Here is a 24,029-nt window from a genome sequence, read left to right as displayed (position 1 = left end):
TGAGTGCATAACTGGTTGGAAAACCATTCCCAGAGAGTAGTTATCCGTGGTTCACAGTCATGCTGGAGGTGCATAATGAGTGGGGTCCCACAGGGATTGGTTTTGGGTTGGGTTCTGTTCAATATCTTCATCAGTGATTTAGATAACGGTATAGAGAGTACTCTTATAAAGTTTGCGGACCACACCAAGATGAGAGTGGTTGCAAGTGCTTTGGAGGATAGGATTAAAATTCAAAATGATCTGGACAAACTGGAGAAATGATCTGAAGTAAATAGAATGAAATTCATTAATGACAAATGCAAAGTACTCCACTTAGGAAGGAACAATCAGTTGCACACATACAAAATGGGAAATGACTGCCTAGGAAGGAGCACTACGGAAAGGGATCTGGGGGCTCATAGTGGATCACAAACTAGATATGAGTCAACAGTGTAACACTGTTCCAAAAAAACCAAACCTCATTCTAGGATGTCTTAGCAGAAGTGTTGTAAGCAAGACATGAGAAGTAATTCTTCCACTCTACTCCCAGCTGATTAGACCTCAACTGGAGTATTCTGTTCAGTTCTGGGCGCCACATTTCAGGAGAGATGTGGACAAATTGGAGAAAGTCCAGAGAAGAACAAGAAAAATGATCAACGGTCTAGAAAACATGACCTATGAGGGAAGATTAAAAAAAATTGGGTTTGTTCAGTCTGGAGAAGAGAAGACTGAGAGGGGACATAAAAGTTTGTTACAAGGAGGAGGGAGGAAAACTGTTCTTCTTAACCTCTGAGGATAGGACAAGAAGCAATGAGCTTAAATTGCAGCAAGGGTGGTTTAGGCTGGACATTAGGAAAAACTTCCTAACTGTCAGGGTGGTTAAGCATGGAATAAATTGCCTAGGGAGTTATGGAATCTCCATCATTGGAGATTTTTAAGAGCAGGTTAGACAAACACCTGTCAGGGATGGTCTAGATAATATTTAGTCCTGCCATGAGTGCAGGGGACTGGACTAGATGACCTCTGGAGGTCCCTTCCAGTCCTATGCCTCTGTGATTTTATTATCTCCACAGATAGAAAACAACTGTAGGACATGGCTAGCAGGAACCACACAGTTGTGATACAGTTCTTCTTTGTGGCTTTTTCCAACATCCTGGAGCTCCAAGTTTCACTTTTTTTTTCTGGTGCTGCTGTTGTACCTCATCACCATGGTGGGCAACATCCTCCTCATCACGATCATGGTGGTGGACCCTGCCCTTCAGTCCCCCATGTATTTCTTCCTTTGGAATTTGTCCTTTCTGGAAATGGGTTATACTTCGTCCACTACCCCCAAGATGCTGGTGAACTTATTCTCCGAGGACAAGAGTATTTCCTTCCTGGGCTGTGCCACACAGATGTATTTCTTCTCCTTCCTGGGGATCACTGAGTGTTGCCTGCTGGCTGCCATGGCATAGGACTGTTACACGGCCATATGTCACCCACTGCGCTACACGACCATGATGATCAGAGGTGTGTGTCTCCAGCTCTCAAGTGTGTCCTGGCTCATCAGGGTGCTGGTGGGAGTCGGGCAGACAACTTTCATATTCCCTCTGCCCTACTGTGGACCTATTAGCATCAACCACTTCTTCTGCAACCTGCCCCCGCTGCTGAAGTTGGCCTGCACGGATACCTACAGGAATGAAATAGCTGTTTACACCATCTCTGCCACCTTCATCATGGTCCCCTTCCTGCTCATCCTTGTATCCTACATCCGTATCCTCCACGCTATCCTCACTATTCCGTCAGTCGCGGGCAGGAGCAAAACTTTCTCCACCTGCTCCTCCCACCTCATCGTGGTGACCTTGTTTTTCGGGTCTGGCATCGTGAATATCTGAAGCCCAAATCCAGCTACTCACTCGGCAGCGACAAACTGCTTTCCCTGTTCTACTCAGTGGTGTCTCCAATGCTGAACCCTTTGATCTATAGCCTGAGGAACAAGGAGGTAAAGGAAGCCCTGAGAAGGGTGATGGCCAGAAAAATATTTATTTGAAAAGTGGGGGGAAAAATATTATTTTAATAGTCTTGTGATGGATTTGGAGTTGCCTGTTGTAGCCTGATCTATGAATCGTATATTAATTATATTGATTACTTAAGAATTCCCAGTTATCACTCTGAGGTATTGAAGGTTCTTGTCCCAGTATCAGGCCCAGTGTTATTAAAGTTACTGTTCAGTTGGGAACGCCGATGTCCACGGTTGCAACACTCACACTTTAGGAACCCTTCTGTCTTTGTAATCGTTTATTAATACATTCAGCAAAGTCACAAACACTCTAACCCAGCAAGGTAGACTGAAATAATACATACTGTACATGTGAACATCCATATACTCCCACCATCCCTTGCAGAACAACCAGAAATGTTAGCCATTATCTTCCTCATCACCATCACCTTTCTCATTAGCACCAGTGGCCATCATCCTGGCACCTCCCAAGGGCTACATCTCTCTCTCCCCCTGCACACAGTCTGGGATACAACTTTTATAATATGTTATGTCAGGGGTAGTCAATAGGTGGACTGCGGGCAAATCCGGACTGCCAGATGTTTTTGAATGGACTTCAAAATCTTTTAAATTACTTGTTGTTGTTATTATTGTTACTGTGGTGTGAAAAATGTTTCTCTGAAGTCTGGACCTTGACTATACCTTGACAAAGAAATTTGAACTTTGACAAAAAATAATTAACAACCCCAGTCTTAAGGATACAGGCCTGTAGGTTCCTTGCATTACTGCTGAATAAAATAAATGCTAAAGCGAGCTCCATGGGCTACACTGTAGAAGTCTGTGAATACTGTATGATGCTTGTCTGAATATTGTACAGATGTTTTTGTATGCACCTATTGGGTTAATTCAACAGCCGGGTGTTCAGGAAACGACCTAGGAAGATGGACAATAGCTCAGAGAAGAGCTCCTCTGTAAACACCAAGGACAATTAACGGTGACATGCTACCTCTGCCCACCCATGGTGGGCCTGCTAGCCCAGCTTTCCCAGGACTGCATCCCTCCTGAATAGAGGAGAGCCTGGTTTGTTGAGATGGTTTAGAGGGTGCAATTGCCTCCTGACCTCCAGAGGCTGGGGGGTTCTTCGAGGAACCATAGCCTGCCTTGTCTCTTGCTGTGCTGTGTTCCTACTGTTAAGATTAAACAACACTGTTTTAAGAAGGCTGTTTTGGGTCACTGTTATCACCGCAGGTCACGGGTCCCCAGGTGGACATGCACTTGTATCGAGTCCAGTCAGACCTGCTGAGTAACGCTGGATGATTTTAAATTTGGTTTAGAAAGAGCTCAGCAGACCCTGGCTTGCCAGATCTCACCCACTGATTGTCAAATTTCTCAGATTTACTGTAAAAGAAAAATAATAATACAGCCAGCTCTTGGGGGGGGGGGGGGGGGGAGGGGGGGAGCAGCTTTGGGGGATGCCACAAAATGAGAGAATGATTTTGCAAGGTTTTGAGAAAGACGTGGCTGAACAGAGATCAGCTTTCAGAAGAGCAAGGGAACCTGCCAAGGAGCGAGGGCTCAAATATTTGATAAAGTTTCCAGCTCAGTTTCATGTCAGGGCTCGTGAGGAAGTGCATCAGTTCCAAAAGCCACAAGGCTCGGAACATTTTGTAACTAGCCTAAAATGAATCAAGTCCCTGTTCTGTTCTAAACCACGTTTACTTGGCCTCCGTTGATGATATTGCAATCTTCAGAAATGCATGGGCAGGGCATAAGGCTCACAGAGAAATTGTGCTGAAGAGACTCAAAGGGTTTGTCCACTGCAAAGAAAAACCCACGGCTGGCCCATGCCAGCTGACTCAGGCTCGCAGGGCTCGGCTTGTGGGGCTGTTTCATTGCAGTGTAGACTTCTGGGCTCGGGCTGGAGTCCAAGCTCTGGGACCCTCCAATCTTGCCGGGTGCTAGAGCCTGTGTTCTAGCCTGAGCCTGGAAGTCTACACTGCAATGAAACAGCCTCACAAGCCCGAGTCGGCTGGCATGGGCCTGCTGCGGGTGTCTAATTGCTGTATAGATATACCCAAAGGTGCCGGTCTCACAGTCAAAGTGTCAAAATGCAAGATAGGGGCGAAAGTCCCTTATCCAGGCCATTGGCAGGACGGGGCCAGATTTGCCAGAAACCCTTACAAGTGGACTCCATTGTTAACTGGCCTGTACCCTGAACCAAAAAGCAAATTCAGTCTTTTAGAGGCTTGCCGAATTATTACCAAAGACTCATGGAAGGTTTCAGCAACATTGCGACTGTGATGAAAGATGTCTGCAAAAAGACACAGCCTGCCAAGGTGGTTTTGACTACAGCCTGTCAGAAGGGCTTTGCTCAAGTGAAAAGACTTCTGTCAGCGACACTGGCTCTAGCCGGTCCAAATTTCGATAAAATGTTTGAACTCTGCACAGATTCATCAAGTACAGGCCTGGGAGCCGCACTGATGCAAGCAGGCAAGGGCAATAAGAAGCGTCCTATTGCTTTTTTTAAGTAAACAACTGACCCATCACTGAACAAAATTACTCAGTCATCAAAAGGAAATATGCAGTTGTGGGGCAAGTAAGGCTATAGCTACTGCCCAGGAAGTTCAGAGTCCTAACAGACCATTCTCCACTGGCAGGGCTTCACGGAACAGAAGGTACCAGCTCCAGACTGCAGCGCTGGAGTCCAGACATTCATGAGTACGGTATGGAAACTGCACACGTGAAGGGCAAGGAAAATGTGTGACAGAAGCACTGTCCAGGCACGAGGGTTCTGAGCCAATGCATGTGGATTAGCCAGTGGCTAACCCTACTGCCTCAGTGAGAGTGGGGGAGGTGTGAGCCAGGAATCCCGTGGTGCCAAGCGGCAGAGGGGTTGCCTAGGGTTTTATGGGAAGCCCCTGAGTTGGATATCTGCATAACTCTTCACCCAATGGTGGCATGTGAGGTCTCTACCAAGAGCCGGCAGCCCACTAGGCATCCTAATCGGTGTGAAATGTGGGTGTGGATAATATTGAAGGAGTCGTGTGTCCATACTCAAAACAATGTCTTTAAGGTCTTGGCCTTAAGGCAGGTCATGTGGGTCGGAGGTGTTCCTACCAGGCAGGGGGTAACTGTGACCTTAAAAGCCCCTGAGTCAGCAAAGGGCCCTCTAGACTGTAACTCGCAACAGGCCTGACACACTCACTACACCCAACACACTGTTGTCGTCATGTGTATCTAAGCGGTGTCACGTTAGGTATCGTATGCAAAATGGTGACGCTGCTCCCGAAAATCCTTGTGTTCTGTGTGTACGGGTTGTGTATAGCAAGTTATGTATATGTGCGGGAAATATGTTCTTAAAATGGCATTTGAAGGCTGTACAGAATCCAGGTCTGCCCTAGACAAAGGAATATGGATTTACCTGTCTGATTGGCTTAATTACAGGGAGAGGACAATAAAAGGACATTTCCATATAAGGTAAACAAAGCAATCAAGCTAATGAGTGATGGAGGAAACAATGTAGTGAGCATACTGGGGGTCCGAATCTGCACCTCAAGGAAATCTTTCTAACTCGTGAGACAGACAATGGACTTTGGAAAATACAAGCAGGAGCAAAAAGCCATTCTAGTTATCCCTCAATTTGGGGACAAAGATAACAGCACCCTCTGATTCTGTGGAAGTTGGATCCCTGGCCTGGAGGGCTAAAGATGCTGGTAACTTGATGTGAGTGAGAAAACTGCTAAGGCAAAGATTGTAACTTACTAAGATTTAAGTTTTAGTCACTAGAAAGCATGGTTTGGTTTGTTCTGTTTGTAACCAGACCTGTATCTTTTTCTCTTGCTTAGTATCATTTACATTTCTGTTCTTTGTTAATAAACTTATCGTTAGTTTTACAATAAACCAATTCAGTGCTGTGATCTTGAAGTGAAGTGTGAGTCTTCAGCTAAACTAACAGTCTGGTGTGTGCGCTGCCTCTTTGGAATCAGTGAACTCAATAATTTCTGAGTGTGCAGTGACAGGGACTAGACACTGCAGGGATATGTCTTTGGGGAACTCAGGAACTGGAGGTCAGTGATGGCTACCTGCAAGGCAAGGTTAAGATTGGCAGAATCTTGAGGCGTTTACTATGAAGCAGTCAGATGGGTGTGGGAGGGAGCAACACACAGTCTAACCTCCAGCAAAGCTCACTCTTGCTAAAGCGGAGGGGTGACACAGTGGCTTATGGTTCTGGGTTCCCTGAGCAGACCCTTATCTCCCTGTCTGGACAGGCAGGCAATGTGTATTGTACGCTTCTGGGTGTAGGCCTATTTGCATACTGAGCCAGATGCAAATTGAGAGAGTGCAAAATCTACAAAGTAAATCTGCAGGGTGAAACAAAGAGTGGAGGGGGTGTCCTGTTTGTGAATAGGATCAAAGGGTTGGGCTGGTGTATCAGGGAGTGCAAAGAAACTCACTGAGTCTTTCCCCTGGGAGAAAAAGTGATCGCGCATTTGTTTAATGAAAGCAGGGTCCCAGCCAGCCTGACTGTAAAGCGCTGCAAGGATTCAGGGTGAGAAACACTGTACAAGACACAAGAGTATCTTGGGAATTAAGTCTAGGCTCTAGAATGTATGTTATGTATATAACCCTTTGTTTCCATTACTTCTACTTTCTGCTCTTTGGATCTCTGTGCTTTGTTCAATTAACATCTACTTGTTTAAACTATAAACGTATCTAAGTGCTGTGTGTTAAGCGGAGTGGTGCTCTGAGGTGGAGCTGATAACCTGGGCTGTACTGATCCTTTGGGAGCAGCCAATCTGTGCCTACCGCAAGTGTCCAGTGGACAAGGGGCTGGATGCTCCAGGGAGATGCTCGGGGGTTGGAGAGTGTCTATCACTAACCTGCTGAGTGACAGTGGGGCCTGCATAGGCCTAGGGGGAGTGCATGTGTTGCCCTTGGTCGGTGGAGATGGGGTGTTGACCCCCGGCAGGCACAGTCAGGGTCAAGAGGTTGTGTCAGTTTTATTACAGTAGCACCTAGAAACTGTATTCACCCAAAATGACTTGCCCAAATTGTGGGAGTTGTGAAAAGAACTCAGCGCTCTACAGTGCAAGGTACCATCAGCAAGGATACTGGATGGTAGCACACTTTTTTTCTCCCCAACATTCTCCCCAAGGCCGCCTGCACCCCTTTGTTCCTCAGGCTGTAGATAACGGGGTTCAGCATGGGCGTGAGGACAATGTACACCAGGCCGAACGGCCTGTCTCTGCCCCCTCCATAACTTGACTTGGGTCAGAAATTGATAACACTCATGGATCCATAGAATACAGTCACCACCATGAGGTGTGAGGAGCAGTGGAGAAAGCTTTGCCCCTTCCCTCAGCAGAAGACATCTTGAGGATGATGTGGGCATAAGACACAAGGATCAGCAGGCCAGGGGCCATGACCACCAACACGACCACCACAAATATCTCCACCTTGTTCTGGTAGATGTCGGCGCAGGCCAGCTTCAGAAGAGGGGGGATGTAGCACAAGAAGTGGTGAATCTCAAATCACTAACATCTGGGTCAGAGGAGCAATGGGTCAGAGGAGACTTAAGTGTATAAAATAATTAATGGTTTAGAGGCGGTAGATTAGGCCCTTCTGTTCTCCCTGTCTCATAACGCAGGAGCAAGGGGACTGTGACCCAGGAACCCCTTTGGTGCCAAGTGGCAGAGGGCATAGGTTTTTACAGCGATCCATTGGGTTGGATATCTGCATAATACCAAAGGGTGACATGTGAGATTACAAAGAGCCAGCTGTCCACTGGTCATCATAATCACTGCAAAATGTATGTACGGATAATATTTAAGGAGTTATGTATCTCTACTAGGCAAAGAAAAACACTAAATCCTTCACTTGGGAGGCAACTGACAGTGTATTTGCTTCAGGAAACCTGGGTCATGGCCAAGGCTAGCTGTAATGCTCTGCAAGCATTTTGGGGTCAGCAATATTCTGCAAGACATGAGAGTCTCCTGTTAATCAAGTCTGGGTTCCAGAACGCAGGGTATGATTTTGTTTTATATGTAACCATTTGTTCCCAATACTTTTACTTGCTGCTACTTGACTTTCTGTGGTTCGGTAAATAACGTTAGACTTCTTTTGACTGGAACCATATCTTAGTGCTGTGTGTCAAGGAGAGCCATGATCTGAGGTGGACCTGGCTCGGGTGTTGGAGTGAGCCTGTCGCTAACCTGTACAGTAACAGCGGGGCCTGCATAGGCCTAGAAGGGAGTGCTTGTGTCACTCATGACCAGTGGATTTGGGGAGCTGACCCCCGGCAGGCACAGACTTGGCTTTCCCACACTAAGGGCAGGTGGCAGTGGGTGCCGCACAAAGCCAGGCACCCACGAGAAACGTCACAGGGACATACAATAAAATTAAAAGATGGCAAATTCTGAACCAATAAATACCTTTTCCCACGATGTGTGATTAGACTGTAGTCATGAAAGCGGGACTGGACATTTGTATGGCTAACAAGAATAGCCAGAGTTATCATATGTAATGATGATAATTCCTATTACTCTAAGCAGCAGGTTGTTTTTCTCTAGGGCCCAGACAGAGACTCTCAGCTCTTCTGCTGCAAAAACAAGACAACCCTGAGTAGAGGCTGAGGACATTAGCGTTGAAACCGCCCCACACACAATGTGTATCCCCATGTCGGGTAAAGACTGTGTATCATTACCCCTTTTTGACCAGAGTGGCAAGGCAAAGTTTGGAGCCATGGGGATGTCCCCATTGGAAGTAGAAATTGATGGAGTCTGGTATTTTCTTTGATCTCATTTATTGACAAGGAATGTACAAAGTCCAACTTCTCTGAATGCATGAGGAACCAAGAACAAAAGGAGCAGCTTCTTTGCTTACTGCCCCAAGTCTCGTTAGCCACCTCATTAGATCCAAACACTCACTTTTTCCAGGCTCGCCCTGGGCTACTGCTTGGCTTTTTCCCCTCTTGCTCTCTCTCTCTCTCAGCAAAGCCCTTCTGCCCACTCAGTCCAAATTCCTGGGCAGGTTCACACACCTCTTTATCTTAGGTGGGGGAGGGGGCTTCTGCTTAACTCATCCTGACAGGTATGTGACTAGAAGGGTGTGTTCACACATCAGTTAGAATACGTTTTTTAACTCAACCATAACGAGGTTTCGTCCAGCTCATTAGAACATCCCCCACCTCAGCGGAGGCTCAGGCTAGTCACCCAGGCTTGGCCCCACCCTACAATGTTCACCCAGCTATTTTTAGCACGCTAGCACAAGCCCTGCTAGGACGAGTCTGCCTGCCTAGGCTGGGAGGCTCACCTTCAGCTGCCGTGTAGACGTACCCTCAATGGTTCAACTACTGTCATGCCTTCAATTAGTTCCTGTGTATTAATTTGAATCGGAGTCCTAAGAATTCAAGTACTACTCAATGGGTAGAATTTTCAAAAGCGCCCAAGTGACCTCAGAGCCTGCGTTCCCCTTTCAGAAGGCCCTAAGGACTGGGGAATCTGTGTCTCATTGAAAGTCAATGTGATTTATGCTTCTAAGTCAGCTAGGCACTTTTGGAAATTTTACCCCATGTGCTTCAGGATGAAAGATGCTGGCACTTGTCAAATATGTCATGACTAGCATTTCCTCCACGCCTAACTGCTGTTTTTTTTACTTGACATTGGTTTTGTTGTTTGTTGCTGCTGCTGTAGCAAAGAGGTTGTGTCAACAAAAATCATTCACATAATTTATTTTACTTTGTTAGCCATTAATCTGTTTAGGGTCTGATGCACTGGGTCTTAGGGAATGTCTACACTGCAAAGTAAGCCCAAACTGAGACTCAGGCTCGAGGATTTCAGTCTGACAAACACACATTCAACCGCCATTCTACACCTACTGAGAATATAATTAAACCTTCTTTTGCCAGGGCCTCTGTGATCAGGATCCTGTTTCATAAGCCCAGGCAAAAGGGGGTACATGGGATCCCCTAGAATAACCGTGGGAACAATGACTCCATTTATGACATTGTCATTTGGAATAGTGTTTCGGCCTGTCCATGAAGGTAGACGCCTGGCTGGCGGAAAACCCTGGCATCATGAACTTTTCCCGTGCAGCCCACGTTGGCGTCCATAAATTGCCCTCTGTGGTCCCCAGGGGCCTGCATGCCCATGGAGTAGTACCCTTTGCAGTGTAGGTACTCCTGCTCCTTGAGGAGGGCAAGCAATGGGCTCATGAGTCCCATCAGTGGCCCCAGTGCAGTGGGGAAACCCCATTCTCTCCAAGCCTGCAGTTACTTCGGGGCTATTGTTTATGCCCCCGCCTTTGGATAACCCACACACCTGATCGCCTCAGAAACCTCGGCCATCACTTTACCGTCCAGTCAACTTTCCAACCCCAAACTGGTTAGCAACGGACCTGTAGGACTCTGGGGTGTAGAAACCCACTTTTGAACAGGAATGGCTTCCTTCGCGTATATGTCATGGTGCTGAAGGGTCTGGGCAAGCTGCTCACAAGGCTCCAGAAATCTAGCTTTCTTCATGAGCAAGTTCTAGTCATCCCAGATCCGCATGACTATGGGGTCCCACTGGTCTGTGCTTGTGGCCCTGCTCCAGAAGCGCCGGTCTACACAGGGGGCATCAGCAGCTCTCCCGAGAGCTGTGAACACCATCAGCCAGTTTGAGTCTGACAGGTCTGTTTCACCCCCTGCCCCCGACAGGTGCCTTCTTCAGCAGGTCAGAAAATGCCCCCGAAACGTCCACCAGCACTTCATGGACTCTCTGCCCATTGCCTGAAACAGGAGTGAAAGCACAAGCAAGACAAGTGCTTCAAACGCTAACTCCTCCCTGTTGCTGGCTCCAGCCGTCGGGCACGTGTAGACTCAAAAGACAACTCGGCCAGATGCCTTGGCAGGATGCAACAGCTTCCGGTAAAGTGCCATGGGATGGACAGTCAAGTTTTCCCACAGGGCATCACAAAGGGCTAGAACGGCTACCGCTGGGGAGGGTGCTAGGAAACCTGGCACAGGCTGGTTTGACTTAGGTTTGCGTAGTGCAGCACAGATGCCTGAGCACTGGCGTGAGGCCCGGGTCCAGAAATTCTAAACCTAAGCTAAATATGCAGTGTGACGAAGTGGGACTGTTCTCAATGTTTCCTCTGACTAGTGTGGGGGTGCCTCAGTTTCCCCTATGCAGTTCTTAAGTATCTAGATGGTGGGATAAGGGTGTATGATCGTTGCAGAGCCCTAGAGGGCAGGTGTGTGCAGGGGTCTGGACACGGAGAATGGCCAACACCCTGTTTCCTGGCAACTGATGGACGGGCCCTTCCCCCCCCCCCACCCAAGGTGAGAGCTAAAGGGTTGGAGAACAAAGGAATCAGGTGACCTCCTGGCCCAGGAAAGGAACAAAGCCGAGAGGAGGAGGGGCTGGAGCGAGTTTCAGTTTGGGGCTGCTGGGGAGTGGAGTGAAGTGCAGACGTGGTTGTCTGGCTCACTGCCTCCCAGAATGGACCCAGCTGAGGGGTCCTGGTCTCTGCACCTGCAAGCTCTGTTTTAGACCATGTTCCTGTCGTCTAATAAACCTCTGTTTTACTGGCTGGCTGAGTGTCACGTCTGACTGTGAAGTTGGGGTACAGGACCCTCTGGCTTCCCCAGGACCCCGCCTGGGCGGACTCGCTGTGGGAAGCGCACGGAGGGGCAGAGGATGCTGAATGCTCCGAGGTCAGACCCAGGAAGGTGGAAGCCATGTGAGCTGTGTGTCCTGCAGACAGTCTGCTCCCAGAAAGGAGACTTCCCCAGAGTCCTGACTGGCTTCATGGGGAGCAGTTCCAGAGCATCGCCCAGGGACTCCGTGAAGACTGGCGGCAGCGGTGGGATGTACTGCACCCCGTGGATGGCGCTTCCTGCAGTAAGTGACTGAGGAGCAGTAAAACGAAGGGGGATTGATGAGGACCAGGCGTGCTGAAGGCTCAGAGAGGAGCGGTTTCAGGGGGCGGTTAACCCCTGGGAGTGTGACCAGAGAGAAGGACTGTGCAGTAATGGGGTCCCCCTGGGGACTGCGGTGAGCAGTCTCCGGGGCGGAGGAGCCTGCGGCTTGGCCCTTGGAGAGAGAAGGACTTTTGCAGTAACAGGGTTCCCCTAGGGATTGCAGCGAGCAGTCCAAGGGGTGGAGGAGTCTGCAGCTCGACCCTGGCAAAGAGGTGGTGACCTGGAGAAGGGCTGGCACACTAGGGGTTCTCCCTGGAAACCATGGGGAGCTGAGAGCACACAGGCCTGTGAGTCCGCAACAACTTGGGAAGAGCGGAGTGATGGCCTGTCACTATCTCCTTAAGAAGGACATTGTAACCCTGTGCAGAAAGAGAAGGTTGAGCATTGGAAAGTTCACCAAAGCACAAAGAAAAGGAGGACTTGTGGCACCTTAGAGACTAACCAATTTATTTGAGCATAAGCTTTCGTGAGCTATAGCTCACTTCATCGGATGTACACAGTATGCATCCGATGAAGTGAGCTTAGCTCACGAAAGCTTATGCTCAAATAAATTGGTTAGTCTCTAAGGTGCCACAAGTCCTCCTTTTCTTTTTGCGAATACAGACTAACACGGCTGTTACTCTGAAACCCACCAAAGCACAGTTAATCGTGCAGCTGGAGGAGGAGGATCGCTCTAAGGGACAGATTCCTGACCCCAACTGGGGCTATAGCAGGATCTGGGAGCAGCTGGAGTAGTAGCCAGGCATCCTCAAGACTCCAGTCCCTGACCAGACGAGGGTCTTCACGATCGGGTTCCCCATCTGGGGATCGGAGACGGACGGGATTGGAGCTGAGTCTGAGAGAGCAAGAGGACTGTGAGAGACAGCGAGAGTCCAAGAAAGAGCTGCAGAAGCAGCAGCAGCATGAACTGGCGATGGTGGAGCAGAGAGGCAGAAGGGACCTCCCAGGGGTGGGTGGGGATAGACCCCGGGGTGCCAGTTCCGCAGGGAACCTTGAGACTCAATTGCTGACCCTGGTTAATGAGGGGAGGGATGTGGATGCCACCTCACTGCCTTTGAGCAGGCTGGCGATTTGAACCAGGGGGACCCTGCGGAAAAGCCCCGGTGTCTAGCTCCCTTGCTGGGCCCCAAGGCCATAGGCTCCGTCAGCCAGATGAGTGGGGTGGTGGACAGGCTCCCACTCCTCACCCCAACCTATATGTCTGTGTGGAGTTTCCTGGGGCCAGGCCCCTCGGACCTCCAGTGGGAACGGAAGGTGATGGTCAGTGGAGAGACATTCCTGGGGTGGCGAGATCCTGGGGCAGAGAACTGTTGTCAGGCCCGTGGTGGTGCAGCCTCAGATGCTGAGGGGCTGTGTGAGGGTCCCAGGGATGAAGCCCCTCTCCCTCCCTATGGCCCAGATCCCTGTGCAGACCTAGGAGGGGTGGGGCTGGCTGGTCGTTGGGGTTCCCCAGGATACCAGCTGCGAGACCCTGTTGTGGGGTGACTGTGTCTCTTTGGGACAGGATCCAGGCCCTGCTCCTGTAACTGCCAAGGGTTTGAATTTGAATCCAGGGAACCAATTGGTGGAGAGGGAAATGGTCAGTGAAAATGCAGATGACCTGGCTGGCAGCAGGAAGGAGCTGCTAGGCTCAGGCTACCTGCATGCCTGTAACCAGCCCCTGGGGCTGGGTGGGACCGAGAGATGCTCCCCGCCCCCTTGCACACCGGAGAGGGGGCTCACGCTGGCTCTGATGCAGTGAGGAAAGCAGCGAGCTTGCTGCCTACTCCACTGGGACGGCAAGGGCAGAGCTGAGCACAGTGGGAGCTGAGACCCCAGCTGAGTGGGGGGAGACACAGGCAGGGCAGGGGATCTGTTGGGAGTGGCAAGGTGCTTGGTAAGAAAAGTCTGGATGAGCCAAGGCAGCCCTGTGAGCTGATGGCTTTGTCTAGTCAGAAGTGTGGAAGCCGAGGAGAGTGGAAGATGAGTGTCCCTGGACCTTACCTGTTAGCTGCGTGGAGAAGTGTGACAGTGAAGGAAACGGTGCCTGTGTCTGTCAGGGGTATTGACTTGCCTATGGAGGGAGCTACCCTGATCTCCAAGCAGTTGTCTGTGACCAGCCTTGTGTGCTGGGACAAGGGGAATGAGATCCCAAGCTGTGTGTCTGGTAAAGGAGAAAGTGTGTCCGGCTCTTCTTTGTCTGTGGAGCAGACAGAAGGGGCCTTTCAGCCTGTGATGGTTGAGAATAGTGCAGTTGTCTCAGAGTTGGTTCTGGATTCAGCTAAAGCCCAGGAAGGGAATGGTCCTAAGTTTGTGTCTGCTCGGGAGAATGGCCCTGTAACTAGGTCGCATCCAGTCCATGTCTAAGTAAAATGCCAGAACCCAGACAATTCTGATGCTTGTATTCTACCTGTTGCTAGTGGGTGGCAAAGGGAAGGAGAATGCTTCTGACCTTTCATCTAGGAAGTCTGTAAGTTTGCCTGAAAGGGGATTGTGTCGGAATCCGCCTGACGGGCCAGAGGTAATTCTGGATGTAAGTGAGACCCAGAAAGAGTCTGTTGTTGCTCAGGAAAGTGTTCCTCTAGAGCAAGCCCTAGGTAAAGAGGGTAAGAGCAAAAAGAAAAGGAGGACTTGTGGCACCTTAGAGACTAACCAATTTATTTGAGCATGAGCTTTCGTGAGCTACAGCTCACTTCATCGGAATTTCTGTGAAGCGTGAATTGTTGCATAGAAAAGCCTCTAGGGAAAGGAGTCCTTATGGAGTCTTTGCAAGCAGTTTACTGCAGCTGAAGAGTGTGAAAGTGATTTAATCAAGAAAGTTTCAGTTCCTAACAGCCAGAAGTTTTCTGTTGTGAATGAAGCCCCTGACTTTCCTGTTGAAAGATCCAGTGTGGATAGCTTTGAGAAGGTCTCAGATGAAGTGAAAGCTGTTAAGAAAGTTAAACAGTTCTATAACCCAGTGGCTGTGTTTGGCCAGATTGTTGGGGGAAACAAGGTTGTTGAGAAAGGAATGTCTCCATGCTAGTTCTGTAAGTGAACAGTATGTGGCCCAGGTCAATATGGGGGCTCTTAACCAAGAGAGCCTGAATGGCAGCTCTCCAGACTGGAGCGCTGGGAGAAGACCCGATCCCAGTTTGACCCCCGGGGGTTTTGGGGTGGCCAAAGGGCACAGGCCGCATAAACTTTCCCATATGCGGCCTGCGAGTGCTATCGTCCACCCCCGACCTAAGGGAGGGCGTGAAACTGGAAGGGCCTGGTGTAACTCCCACCAAGGAATGGGAGAGATGCTGGGGCATCTATGGGAATGTTGGTGGCTTCGAACTTCCCCAGGTCACCGGCTAAAGTGACCCCGCTCAGTTCGATCTCGGAGGGGGAGAGATATGACGAAGTGGGACTGTTCTTAATGGTTCCTCTGAATAGTGTGGGGGTGCCTCAGTTTCCCCTATGCAGTTCTTAAGTGTCTAGGTGGTGGGATAAGGGTGTATGATCAGTGCAGAGCCCTAGAGGGCAGGTGTGTGCAGGGGTCTGGACACAGAGAATGTCTGACACCCTGTTTCCTGGCAACTGTTGGCCTGGGCCCTTCCCACCTGCAAGGTGAGAACTAAAGGGTTGGAGAACAAAAAAATCAGGTGACCTCCTGGCCCGGGAAAGGAACAAAGCCCAGAGGAGGAGGGTCTGGAGGGAGTTTTCAGTTTTGATGCTGGCTGGGGACTTGGAGTGAAGTGCAGACGTGGTTGTCTGGCTCACTGACCCCCAGAATGGACCCAGCTGAGGGGTCCTGTTCTCTGCACCTACAAGCTCTGTTTTGGACCATGTTCCTGTCATCTAATAAACCTTCTGTTTTACTGGCTGGCTGAGAGTCATGTCTGACTGCGGAGTTGGGATGCAGGACCCTCTGGCTTCCCCAGGACAACGCCTGGGCGGACTCGCTGTGAGAAGCGCACGGAGGGGCAGGGGATGCTGAATGCTCCGAGGTCAGACCCAGGAAGGTGGAAGCTATGTGAGCTGCTTGTCCTGCAGACAGTCTGCTCCCAGAAAGGAGACTTCCCCAGAGTCCTGACTGGCTTCGTAGGGAGCAGTTCCAGAGCATCGCCCGGGGACTCCGTGACACCCTGTCCAAGGGATGGACCCCTTTCTCCAAGACCAGGGAGGTGGCAGAGCACAGACTGGTTTATGACATATACGAAACCTTTGCTGGTCAGCCCTGAACTCTGAATTCCATGATTCATCTTCTTCTGACACTTAATAGCTTTTCTATTTTAGCTGTAGCGATTCTTCAGACGCTCGGGCAAAAGGCAATCCCGCTTCCACATGGCACGTCAATTTCTCACTCTCTAAAGTGGGGATAATCCTGACCCACATTCAGAAAGTGGTTGATCTTCTCTCTTTCTTCCCAAGTCCCTGCCCTCCTTGCCCAGCCCCGGCCTCTGTCCTGTTCCCCAAACTTCCATGCCCATGTGAGTGCTTGTCTCACCCCCCTCCTCAACCTGCAAGGTCTCGTGCCAGCAAAGGAAAGGTGCATTCTGCAGATCTGGAGCTGCATTCGCATGTCCTGAGGGCTGTCCTGCACCATGGTCACCACGAGCAGGTAGGTCATCAACCTCCATCTGTGCCCCAGGTGCAGGCTGGCCTCTGGTTCCTGCTCCCTCAGGCACCTGGAGATGCTGAAATAGGGCTGGGGTTGGCGGAGCAGGAGAACACCCCATGAGGTTAAGAAAAGGCAGTGAGAGCCTTTTCCCTCCCTGGGAGATTACGGTGTCCCTCTGTGGGGACTCCCTTCCTGGCAGATACTGTGCTTTCGTTCCTGGACACTGCCAGGAGGCTCAGCTCCCAACCCTAGCAGCTTGGCTGTTCCATTCCCTACTGTGTACCGAAACTGCTTTTAAAGGACTATCCGAGCCCCTCCCAGGCCTGTTCCCATTGCGGGTCTCTCTCCTGGCTGAGCACAGGCTGTCCTTATATCACCCACCAGGCATGGATCCTAGTTCCATGCTGCTCCTTCTCATGTGACCCCTGCACTTATTCCCTTCACCTGGGGATAGGTTCAGTTGAGCTACTACCCCTTTCATGGCCATCTCCCCCTGGGACAGCCTGAAACCGGAAACCTGTGCTCCAACAGTAACTGTTTGCTAGGAAAGGTGCTGAAGACACAATGGAAGAGGAAATCCTTTGGACTGGATTGAAATTATATCAAAGGAAAGTGAATGAGAGAAAATGACCAGCATTATCCTCCAAGCGAAAGAAATAATTGAAAGTCAGAAAGGACCATTCTGTCCATCTTCTGTGTAACACAGGCCTTAGAACGGCACCGAGTGCTTCCTCCAGAAAACCCATGACATGGAACTGAGCCAGAGCACATCTTCTGGAAAGACATCGACATGCATTAGAACCAGCTGGTCAGAAACAATCTTTCTTCTGCAGCGATGTGAAGTTAAAGGGCAGGGAGAAGAAGAAAACCTCGACTCGGGTTGTTACTGGAGCTGAAGCAGAGAGGCCAGGACAAACACGGCTAGGGCCCAGGACTGACTATCAGAAGATCTGCCGTTTTCTCTTCCTGGCTCTTTGACCATGAGCAAAACTCTTTGCTTCTGTGTGCCTCAGTTTCCACAACTATAAATAAAGCTACTCAAGGTTATGTTTTTTTCCCTCCTGTTTTGCAAGCTGGGGCACTTAGATACATTTGGGGCCTGCTATGGTACCAGTCTAGAGTGTATCTGTAAGCTGATGACCCCCACATGTAGATCAGACCCGATGGATAACACAAGCTCCTAATGACCGGCTTCAGAGTAGCAGCCATGTTAGTCTGTATTCGCAAAAAGAAAAGGAGTACTTGTGGCACCTTAGAGACTAACCAATTTATTTGAGCATAAGCTTTCGTGAGCTACAGATCACTTCATCGGATGCATAAAGTGAGCTGTAGCTCATGAAAGCTTATGCTCAAATAAATTGGTTAGTCTCTAAGGTGCCAAAAGTACTCCTTTTCTTTTTACAAGCTCCTAAGTTTGTTCTGTGCTTAGCCCCAGGGGAGCAGTTGGGCTGGGTGGCCTTTTCTCACTGTGCTATGTGGAGCAGGTTCTGGGCACTAGGGATATAAAGAGACTCTCAGGGACTAATTCTTGAAAATAAATATCAATGAACTGCACCCCAGTATAAAATCACTGCTGCTAACATTGGTGGGTGATAAAATAGTAGCAGAGTGGTAATTAATGATGAGGAGAGGGCAGTGACACAGAGCAATCGGATCCCTTGATAAGCTGGACCCATTCAAAGAAAACAAATTGGAAAAGAACCAATTGAAGGGTCCTATACCTACCGACAAAGCATGCAGGCCACACCTACAGAAGGGGGAAGTGTATCCAGGAAAGCACTGACTGTGAAGAGGATTTAGGGGCCATGCTGGGCAAGCCATTCAACATGAGCACCCAGGGGGATACTGTGGTGGACAGGGCTAAAGCCATCATTAGATGTATGAAAAGAGCAGTGAGGAGCATAGGGAGGTGACACACTATGAGGAAGACTGATCACGGAATACTGCATCCAGTCCTGGCATCCACCTTTGAAAAAAGATTTGGAAATATTGGAGTTGGGGCAGCAAAAAGCAATGAAACATTTTGAGGGCTGGAGAAAAATGCCTGCCAGTGAGCTATTGAAAGAGCTCAGCCTGTTTAGATGATAAAAAAGATTGGGAGGTGACGTCATTGAAGTGTTGAAGTGACTTCATGGAGAGAAAATATCGGGTATGAAAGGGCTCATTAATCTAGCCAAGAAAAGCATAACAAGACCCAGTGGCTGGAAACTTAAGAGACCAATTCGTATTCGAAAGAGGGCACACATATTCAACGGTGAGGATGAATCACCAAAGGAACAAACTAGAAAGGGATGTGGTGGGAATTCCCCACCTCTTGATGTCTTCTAATGAAGACGAGATGCCTTTCTGGAACGTCTGCAGTCAAAAACTAGCTCCTATGCTCTCCAGAAAGCATGTGATATGCAGGGGGTCAGATGACATGCTCTAATTGTCTCTTCTGTCCATAAAGTCTGCTCATTTATGAAAAACTGAGCGTAGCATGGGGAGAAGCCTCTGATGTTTTACTGTGTTCGGCTTGAGCCCCGAACAATGAACGCTCATTGCGTGGGGTGATCCAGGGGAAGCGGCTGAAACATCCAGTGTGGCTGGACAGGGGCAGGACATCAGCACTGCAGGGGAGGGGTGGGTGTGGCATTGACATCACAAGGGCCTTTGGCAGGACCTCAGCCTATTGCACAAAGGTGGTGGGGAGGCGATGATCTCACAGAGAGATCTTGACATCAGCCAGGCAGGACAGGGGTGCAGGACAGGGGCAACCTCGGAGATCCCTGTGGCTTTGCTTCAGCACGTCTCCTTCTCGAGGTCTCTCCTGGAGGACCGAGAGAGCATTCACTTTCACATTCGTGAGCGCAAGGAGGATCCTCTTCGGAGTTTTCTCCTTTTCTTTTAGTGGTTTTGCTCGAAAACAGACGTCCCTGTATAGAAGGTAAGAGCCTCAGAGATGTTTGGAACCTGTTCAGTCTGATCCATCAGGAGCTGGCTGACTTTTAGGAAAGGAAAACACTAGATTGTGGGGGCAGCATTTTATTTCCGACCTAGGACTTTGTCCCTTCCAATTACTGGGACCATTGGGCTTTCTCCTTTTTGTTTTCTCTTTTCCTCTGTCCCTCCTACCTTTCTCTTCTTGCTTCCTTTGTGCTTTTCCTCTGCTCTCCTCCCACCACCAGGAGCTCTGTGTGTGGAGCGGGGGCCGGGGGGGGGGGAAAGCGGGTTGTGGGAGGCCCACACAGAGAGGTGAGACTGGAATAGTGCTCCTAGAGTGATCCCCTCGGTGTTAACCAGGGCCATTCTTTGGGCTATTTGATGAGAACCCTTAGCCTCCCACCCCTCAAAGTCTCAACCTTGATTGGCTGAGGAGGGGGCTATTGACAGGGAGGAAACTCTAGTCTTTGTTGTTCTCTTTTATGACCAAGCAAATAAGTCACAACCACTTAAATGTTTGACCAATGTGGATGCTGCTCTCCATTCATTGTCTCAGAGCAGTTCATGATCCTCTCCAACATTCCAATTCTTCTCAAATACTTGTTGAATAATTACTATGAACAATTGCTGGTCTGTAGCTCATTTGAGAGCAACTCTGCTACTGACTGGCTGCATCAGCTAAGACAAGTCCCTGCTCCTTTCTCAGCCTTCGTTTCTCCTTCTGTCAAGAACGAATAACAATCCTCTCCCACCTACCTCGCCATGGGTGGATGCTGGGGATCCATTGAAGAGTGTCACTCGGAGCAGTGCAGACTAGGGGTGTCCTATCACACTGAGCCATAGCAGATTATGACATAATATTCTATTGGTTTTGTATTTTATTCTTTTGAAATTGTGAAGAGCAGCAACTACTTAGTGGGTCACAAGGGGGCATTGTGGGACACCTCCTGGAGGCCACTTAAGCTGACGTAGGCAACGCAGCGTATACACTGCCACTGCGTTGACCTAACTATGTCGACGTAAGTGCTGGACCTCTCTTGGAGGGGGAGCTATTCAGCCGATGTAGCAAGCGAGTTAGGTCGGTGGGAGGTACACTGTAGTCTGGACGCTGACATTATTAGGTCGGCGTTTAAGCTGCCAGACTTCGACCTAACTCTGTAGTGTAGACCAGGCCTTAGTTGCTTAAGTCCCTTTGTGAATCTGAGCCTTTCTTTTAATGTTGCTCAAATCCTTTCTCTTTCCAGTTTCGTAACTTGGAGACTTGTGTAAACAGTAGGGAAAAAATGACACCCAATGAAATCCATTTATTGGCTTTCCGGGGCACAGTTTTAAGGTATGATCTCGGAGGCTGAAGAGAAAAGAAAGGGAAGATTTTCTCAGTGAAAGAATAATTGAACATGAAGATTGGGGTCTTGTTATCAGCATCGTAAAGTGCCACTTGCCCTGATAAACGCTGATCTTTGTGAGTCTTATGCTCAGAGTCACAGAGGTCTGTGGGTAGGTGAGAGCCTGGAATTGGTTCCAGCAGAATCTCAGAGCCCAGATGCCCTCTTCAGGTTTTACACAGAACCATCTCTTTCTCTTCACTGATGTTCTGGCCACACCAATGGTCCAGCTTTCCCTATTCCCCACCTCCACCTCCCAGTGATGTTTCCCTGCCAGGAATCCTTCAGAGCCCAGTGCACACAGCAGAATTAAATCTGTCAGAATTGTTGGGCAGGCCCTGTCGTGTGTGTTCATGTCTGACACTTTTCTGATCCGTAGACAGGTTAAGGTGAGGGTGAGCTGTTCCTGGATCCCATGCAAACCTCTGCTGGGGATGCAAACTCCGTATGCAGTAAACACTGGGCTTTCCGTACACCCTGGAAGAGACTCACATTTGCTGAGCTGGAATCAGGCCATAGTTAAAGTTACAGTCCCTGCAGGCTATGGTAAGAATTGTAACCCAGCATGCCCTAGGAGTGGTGTGAAATTTACAGGGACAAGCTTGACTAAATGCTGGAGCTAATGTTGTCAATCTCTAGTGTCAGCTACAGCTCAGAAAATCCCCATTAGGATGCTAGCATTTTTAAAAGACAAACTCATTAGAAAGCCAGGGGAAAAGAGAGAACAGTTACACCAGTGAGGCCCTAGTGAGCACTGTGTGGGCAGATGCAAAATCATTAGTCCATCCATCTGCAGAGCAGCCTTAGAAAGACTAGGCAATAGTGAACAGCCATGGGGCAGCAAGACATAGCTCTGCAGGCCCAAACAAACATCTTAAGGCCAATCTGTAAACAGGAGTTTCCTGGGCTCATCTTCCTGGCCCCACTGCCCACCTCCCCTCTTTTCCCCTGCTCGACTTACATCTGACCTAGTTCTCTCTGGGTTTCCTTCAGAGAGGCACCTGAGAAAGATTCAGCCATCCCCCAACCCCTTGTTCTGGGGAGAAACAAAGTGAGTGTCAAAGCCTTGGGGTTGGGACCAAGTAAAGATGCTTCTTTCTGGCTGGTCTGTTTCAGTTTAATAATCCAAATCCTGCCCATGTGGCCAGTGGCTGAAAGTCCATTGGGGAGCTGCTCAGGGGGCTGCATGAAATGCGCTGGGATCTCAGCCTGGTTCTCGGGGTGTAGACGTCTCCATCACACGCCGAGGTAACCAGCAAACTCTCCACTGATCGTGCCCCTCTGTGCGAGGCTCAGCGGAGAGGTCAGGGACTCAATGGACCGTGCAAACAGAGCTCCTCTTTCCCCTTTAGAGAGAGATTCACCCCAGGTCAGGGCATAGGACCAATGGCCCAGGAAAGTGTATGTGAAGGGAACTGGTACTGGGACCCCTGCATTGTACAGGGGTTACAGAGAGTCTCCCAGCTCCCTTGTCGATTCCAGCTGCAGGAGGGGGCATCCTGGGACAGACTGAGGGGGCCTCGGAGAAGCAGCCACCTGGGCCCAGAACATGTAATGTAACCATGGCGGGAAAAGGGCAGTGACTGGAGCACCGCTGGGGACCCGTCTGGTTCCAAGGATGGCTCTTGTAGCCAGACAGCAGCCCCCCCCCGCTCAGACCAGCATTGCTGGAAACACAGGAGGAAGCCGGAACAGGGCACTTAACATATATTCCAGCACAGCCTTTGAAGCTGTGAAAGCACAGGTGTGCTGCTACAATGTGCCTCTGGGAGCAGATACAACGATTAAGCTCACAGCAGGCAGAGGCCCTGTGACAGACATGGCTCTTAGCCCCTACTAAATAGCGTGATGCACACACACCAACATCCTAGTTGGGAAAATATTTACCCTGATAAAAGAAATGTCCAGTAGTCGACACTTATTGTTTCTCTCCCTTGCAAGTGTAAACTACTCTTGCGAAAGCTGGCGTCACCCAGACAGACCAGCCTCAATTTGGCATAAGAAAGGAGAAAGAGAATAAAGGAGTACAGAGGTATAAGTAGGGGACCTACAGCACCATGATTTTTGAGTGCTTTTCACTATCTATCTGCTGGTCAGATAAGTGACAGCCTCCCAAGGCTTCTGCAGCTAAGAGGGTCCCTACGCCTTGTCCCTTATTCGTCTTTCCGCGGAATTGAGTGACCGATCCTGGCTTGGCATCGCTGGAATCGAGAGATGCAAGGAGGGTAAGAAGCACCCACACCTGATCTCCTATCTTTAGTGTACACATATTTTGAAATAGAGCTCTATACTTTGTTTTCTTTCTTTAGGATTGTGGCTTCAGTTTTGTAACTTGTTTGTGTGTGTAACATCTCTACATTTAAATAAGTAGGCACTAGCAATTTTGTAACCACATGATTAGAATCTAGCTTAATAAATTTTGGTAACCATTTATGCATAAGCCTGACTTGTTTTCTCTGGTTTACTGTAAAGCAGCCAACACAATTGAAGAACCTCAGCCGTTTTGGCTCTAAAGCCTGGCCATTAGGTGAGAGTACTAAGAGCCTAGCGTTGAGTTGTGCCGCCTCCACGGGGCAAACTCTTGGGGCACCTGTCAGTCAATCCTGGCTGCCCGCTGCGAAGGAGCTCTGAGCTCTAGCAGTTAAAGTCACGGGTGTGGAGAGGCTCTTAGTGCTGCCATTGGGGCACCTGTCAGTCAGTATTGACTGCCCGCTGCGAAGGAGCTCTGAGCTCTAGCAGTTAAAGTCACGGGTGGTTAGGACCTTGGGGCATCCGTCAGCCTAGCCCGGGCTGCCCGCCGCGAAGGGACAGTGCGTCCTAGCGGTTAAAGTCACGGATGGTATAAACGGGCATAGCTGGCACCTCACCAAACATCCTTGGCCGTCGGCTAACAGCTCTGCAGAGGGATACAATGTTGCAACAAGATGCAATTTCCCTTCCTCGCTACTCTGAGTGAAGGCCACATGAAGATCATCCAAAATTCGTCTCGCCAAGCACAATCCTGCAGTGTCCTCCTTTCTGATGCACCCCACCGCGCCCTCCCCTCACTTCCCAACAGGGGGCGATTGTTAACGTGGAACCCCCGCCAGAGCCCTGAACAACACAAACTTATTTCTTGTCCTCCAAGCAAGCCAAAGGAGGTTGCCTTGCCCTGCCCTGGAAGAGCCCAGCTAGCTTACAGATGGGGAAACTGAGGTACAGAGTCTGTGTCATTCACCGAGCCTGCCCATTCTCATC

The 24,029-nt window shown here is 49.6% G+C and overlaps 2 pseudogenes; one reads left to right on the top strand and one right to left on the bottom strand.

Moving 5' to 3' along the window:
• The first annotated feature begins 1,072 nt into the window (after positions 1-1,072).
• LOC144274990 (olfactory receptor 10C1-like) lies at positions 1,073-2,008 on the top strand (annotated as a pseudogene).
• A 5,258-nt stretch (positions 2,009-7,266) lies between these two features.
• The window catches only part of LOC144274989 (zinc finger protein RFP-like), a 38,136-nt pseudogene continuing 21,373 nt past the window's right edge, over positions 7,267-24,029 (bottom strand).

This window comes from Eretmochelys imbricata, chromosome 14 (assembly GCF_965152235.1).
Source record: "Eretmochelys imbricata isolate rEreImb1 chromosome 14, rEreImb1.hap1, whole genome shotgun sequence".
Taxonomy (NCBI): Eukaryota; Metazoa; Chordata; order Testudines; family Cheloniidae; genus Eretmochelys; species Eretmochelys imbricata.
Note: the sequence above shows the minus strand (reverse complement) of the source record. Positions and strands in the feature narration are given on the sequence as shown.